The 6,000-nt window shown below is 39.2% G+C and overlaps 1 protein-coding gene across 1 annotated transcript in view; it reads left to right on the top strand.

The window, feature by feature from the left end:
- The first annotated feature begins 321 nt into the window (after positions 1-321).
- Positions 322-6,000, top strand: part of LOC138249261 (apovitellenin-1-like) — a 136,417-nt gene continuing 130,738 nt past the window's right edge. The window contains exon 1 of the mRNA XM_069203230.1: positions 322-447. The gene's annotated coding sequence lies outside the window, so the exon portion shown is untranslated. The remainder of the gene's footprint in view (positions 448-6,000) is intronic.

Below are 6,000 nucleotides of genomic sequence, written 5' to 3'. Positions count from 1 at the left end.
TTCGCCTCTAACGCCATAGTATAAATATGGCGTTAGTTGGCGTTAGTTTAGCGTCGAATTTGCGTCGAAAAAAACGACGCAAATTCGGCGCAACCAGAGTATAAATACGGCCCTAAATCCTTTCGGCTATAACGGAATTTATATTTGGGAGGACGGGCTATCCATCACCATTGTGATGGAGTAACCCGTCTGCCAAGTTCTAAATCATTCCCTGAGTTTTTCATGACTTTCACAATTTCTGAATCACAATAGAACATATTTGTCAATCGGTTATCTCTCTTGCAACACAGAAACATCATACCACCATTGGGAAAGGCTTAGGCATGAAGACAACATTTCTCAAAGCACACTTTGTTCTCCAAACTTGACCTTTGGCGTCGTTTTCTATTTATTTTCTCTCTGTTGAACCATTCTGCAGAAGTACAGCAGCCGGGCTCCTGTGAAGAGGTGAGTGAAAAAGTATCATGAATTGGCTTGATAATAGATACATGAAACTGCATCAAAGTCAAACCTTACTACACATGTCTTGTTACGTGGCTAGGGTGCTATGATGATAAGTTATGTTTGTATGAGTTTTTTTTTTTAAATAACAGTATATCTCATTTAAATACATATCCTAGCCTTTTATTTATACAGTATGTGTATAGAGCATATTATAGTGTACCTTCCTCAAAGGATTACAATTGTTCTTAACCAATAAATAAACCACGTTACAAGGAAAAAGATGTCCAATATTAAAAAGACATACAAAACCAGTGCTACTAGTGCAGACTAACGAACAGTTAGACAATTACAAACTAATGACCTAATAACAGACAACACCAAGGGATGGAAAATTAATGAAAATTTGAAACACGCAAAGAACAAAGGAATGCTAACCTTTAATGACAGAAGTAAATTAATTCGTTTTTCTAGCTCAACCATGTTTACATAGACTTGTTCAGTTAATGAAAATAGTCTTGTCCATGAGCGGTCAAAGAACGGTCTGTATTGTTTTAGCTTGTACGAGATGCTTTCCAGTGAAACTGTACACTAGCATTATCAGGTCTTTACTCTCTGTCCTCGACTCCACCATGAACACATTATAATTTAATTTGAAATTAGCAACCCTCTTACAACACAAGTGGATTTAAAGCAGCTTGATTGTTGCACTTATCACATCAATGAAAACTGCAGCATTGGATGGTATACTGTTTTCAACCTCATATGCATTAATACCTCATTTTACCAATCCAAAAGGGCAATACACAAAAGAGGACTTTCTTGGTTTGATTTATATCCCATTTATAACAGTGGAGGTTTGATGTTGCACTTAGTTTGTACATTCCTGTATAAGCCTGAACTGCACTTAAAAAAGTTCTTGCCTTTGGTTATTCTCAATTCATTGTTTCTTTCTTTCATGTTCTCCATGTGCATTTTGTGAATAATCAAGCATATTTCTAAGAAGGTTAAACATATACATCTTGGTAACAGGCCATGCCTGGTCTAGACACGCATTCCATCTTCTACCACAGAGTAGCCAATTAAAGGTGTTATTCTTTACTCTAGTTATGATATAAGGATCTGATATGATTTTTGCAGTAATGTTAAATACAAATGTAGTCTTCAAGTAACTGACTTTGTTACACACATTTCTCATTTTATTGTTTTAGCTTCATGGATTTGCTAGTTTCTTTAAATGTTATTTAGGGATACATTTAATTTATTCTGCTGTCATACATTTAACTTTTTGGAAGAGTTGTGGTTCAGCTTGGATTTCCAGAAAAATGATGGAAGGTGCGTAATGTAGTGATGGCTAGCACCTATTCACATTTTAAATGCCTATTTAGCCATTTAAAGAGAAAGCTACTGTTTATAGTTTTAGGTAGGAATGAATGTGAAACGATGGAAGGATAAGGTCTATGAAGGTATTTTTTTCTTTTTCACAATTGTTACTTTGAATGACTTTTGGTTATTCATATCTTCTTGTTATTAATATATTTCTACGATTTAAGAGGAAAGATGAAAATATATTTTATTATAATTCCGTAGCCAGAAGTGTCTGATGTATAAGGAATTATTTTATACTTTTTCCTACAAACTCGATGAAGTGAGATTCTTCTTAATGATAGCTTGTCCTAAGTGGTGGATGAGGCTAAAGGTTTACATGGTTTAAACGTTTACTTTTAGGTGTTTATATGTGTTAAAATATATGATGTTTTACAACCACTAGTAGTAATGGGTTAGTGTTATTTGCAATCGTTGTAGTAACTAGACCCCCTCTCTTGACTCTTTCATTAATCTTTAATTGGTCGTAGGTGGCATATATATATTTTTTGGCACTCTTTATTGTTAAGTTCTGTACATCACACAGAAACACTGTCAAGAATATTATTTTGATCACATGTATTTTCCGAAGATACGGCAGGCTATGGATTTATAAAGTCATTATAACACGGCAATTTCAGAAACATTTCTTCATTGACAAACAGGAAGTTATGCAATATGTGTCAATATGTTTCTTGAGTACCAGGTGCACAGGGCCAGCTTAATAGCTAGGAATAGCTAGGTAAACATGATCACAGAGAAGAGAAGCTCCTACTTTGTAAGCTAGACAAATTAGGAAAAGGTCAATCTGGTCGGGCACATTTGTGACTTAAAACTTTGCACAAAGTCTACAGTGTCTTAGGTCCTTATTACGAGTACAGTGCCCCATAAACCGCTGTACCACTGAGGCGGTCTGACTGCCACATCCTTGGATGTCTGACCGCAAGATTAGGATGCAGTCGGTTGGACCGCCACAAGACTGCTGCCACCTACAGGATCATGGATCCCGACAGGTGGCGGCAGTGCAAGTCTTGGTCAAGCACAGCAACTTGCTTTTCTGCTGTCTTTTCGATGACAGGGAGCCCTCCATGAAAAGGACGGCGGAAATGCAGAGAAAGGGCCACAGGGGGCCCTTACATTGCCCATGCCCATGTTGTGGGAAGTACAGAGAGCCCACTGTCAACACACTCGGAATGCGCAGTCCTGAGAGGCAGAGCCAATGCCACTGCACTGTTTATGCCAACAAGCCCAGCAGGGAGTTCATACTATGGTGGTGGGCAGGCCTCCAGCTTAGTGGCATCCCCCCACTGCCATATTGGTGGTCCGATGGTCGTACTGCCAAACTGCTAATTGGGCCCTTATTCTGGTTTACCTTTTTATGATGGTTAGAGAAAGTTGTCCTGTACTTAGAGCCTCATTACAAGGCTGGCCTGCTGACCATCGGCCTGCCAACCCAGTGGGGAGGAGACTGCGCAGAGCTGGCGGCCTCCGCTCCGGCCATATTACAATGCTTCAACTGGACTGACCAGCAAAAATCCCCATATTTGGAGGTTTCCACCAATGAGCCCAGCGAAAACAGTGTAGCGGCATTGGCCTCAGCTCAAGATTATATTTACAATCCCTGCTCCAACATAACCAAAGCAAGGAAAGTGCATGACATTGGAGGGTTAGACTTAGGGGGTGATTCTAACATTGGCGGGCGGCGGAGGCCGCCCGCCAATGTTCCCCCGACAACATACCGCTCCGCGGTCACAAGACCGCTGAGGGTATTTTGAGATTTGCCCTGGGCTGGCGGGCGGCCGCCAAAAGGCCGCCCGCCAGCCCAGGGCAAATCTACCTTCCCTCGAGGACGCTGGCTCCGAATGGAGCCGGCGTAGTGGGAAGGTGCGACGGGTGCAGTTGCACCCGTCGCGTATTTCAGTGTCTGCTTTGCAGACACTGAAATACTTTGCGGGGCCCTCTTAAGGGGGCCTCTGCAGTGCCCATGCCATTGGCATGGGCACTGCAGGGGCCCCCAGGGGCCCCGCGGCACCCCCTACCGCCATCCTGTTCCTGGCGGGAGACCCGCCAGGAACAGGATGGCGGTAGGGGGTGTCAGAATCCCCATGGCGGCGGAGCGCGCTCCGCCGCCATGGAGGATTCCCCCGAGCAGCGGAAAGTCGGCGGGAGACCGCCGACTTTCCGTTTCTGACCGCGGCTGAACCGCCGCGGTCAGAATGCTCGAGGGAGCACCGCCAGCCTGTTGGCGGTGCTCCCGTGGTCGGTGACCGTGGCGGTCACCGGCCGCCAGGGTCAGAATGACCCCCTTAGTATTTTCACTCCAAGGTAAGCAAAAGTGGGTAAAACACTGGACTTTGGATAGGTTAAATTTACCTTTGCTACTCCAATGTAAACAACAGTGGGGAAAGTGTTGGACTTTGACGGAGTCACATGACCTATCATCACTTCAGTCTAAAAAACAGTAGGGAAAGTGTTGGACGTTGGAGAATTTAAATTCACTATTCTCACTCCAGCGCAACCAGAATCAGGGAAAGAGATGTACTTGAGAAGTGTTACATATAGCATTCCACATCCTAATTTAAGCAAACTTTTAAATGCCTAACAAAATAAAATTATTAAAACATTTGTAGACTGAAAAAGACTATAAATAAATAAAATGACATTAAAAACAACAAATAATACAAGAATAATGGAACAAATAAAAAATCTAATACAAAATAACTTTGACTCATTACTACCCATCTCCCAAAAACTTACAACACATTCTAAGAAAAACAATAGTAATATCAAAATAATAGTTATTTAAAACTGATAGATTAAAACCATGAATAAATATAAAAAAATGTTTACAAATGTTTTTATTAAATATACCAATTAATGAACAAAAACTAACAATCAATATAAACATTTTACATAATCAATTAACTTAATTTAAATAACTCCATTCTATTACACATCCAACAACTCTCAGCTAAAATAAAATTTACTAAAAGAACTATACGAAATTAAAATATATATTAGAAATCACAAAGTACCATTGACTAGCTAATATGACAATTAATCAGTTGATCACTTTACATAATAAATCACAGATTTAATATTTAATACACACAAAAAATTAATTGAAAATAAAAAATCATTTTCCACCCTCTTCCACTGCAAACCCAACATTACACTACTAAATTATAAATTAGTAATTAAATATAGAATATTTACATGTTAAAAATTACAAACTATACTTAAACAAATAAAACAATATATTAATAAAATCCAAAACTAAAATTAATATCATAATTATTATATTAAATTAATTAATTTTGAATGCAACTATTTTAAAATAAAGAATATTATGCCACAATATTTCTTAACAATATATTATATACAAAAAACAGTATTTATACCTTTTATATTTAGTGTCTCAATATTTTTGCAGTGACAATATTTTTGACACAATATTTATGTCATAAAATCTTTCTGATTCAATATTTTTGTCATTCACCGAAGTATCCATTAAATGAATATAGAAATGGAAGCACTTCTTCTTGTTCCTGACTGTTTCTGAAATATATATTCTCCACCAAAGGATACCGCAGTACTATGGACTTTCTCCTGTATCTCCAAATCCCTCAATGATCACTGGCTTTATAGAAGCAAGGTGATAAAATACCTATACATTTCATACTCGCAACCTTAAGACTCAGACCAACCAAATATAACCTAAATCAGTATGCATATTAATCCTTATCCCAAAATCACCATCCCATAAAGCCTGGCACTAAATTTGTTGTGCTGCACAATTTAAAAATGTCTGTCTCTAACTTCGCCTCCACCCTCTTGCACTTGTGCTCCCTGAAACATGGTTTACTCCTGCTTCAAAATTTCTAATGCATATTTTACTTCTATAGACCACACAGTTCTGCATCAGGTCAGCAAAAATAGCAAATTATTACACCCAGGTAATTTTACACTTGGGACCAGAATCCTATGACCTGGTGTTCCCCACATCCAGATTTCCTGAGAGCAGGGGTACCAGTTACTATTTAACCAGCTGGAAAATTCAGGCAGTAAAATCACATGATTTTTGCAGCATTTGTAGCTCCTAGCCTAGAACTTCCCCACTGACTCCCTCGTATGGCAATGGCACACCCTGACAGCCCACAGCATGTACATGGCAAATGTGTGTATTAGTCGACA

Source organism: Pleurodeles waltl, chromosome 8 (assembly GCF_031143425.1).
Source record: "Pleurodeles waltl isolate 20211129_DDA chromosome 8, aPleWal1.hap1.20221129, whole genome shotgun sequence".
NCBI lineage: Eukaryota > Metazoa > Chordata > Amphibia > Caudata > Salamandridae > Pleurodeles > Pleurodeles waltl.
This window is presented reverse-complemented; position numbering and strand designations above follow the sequence as displayed.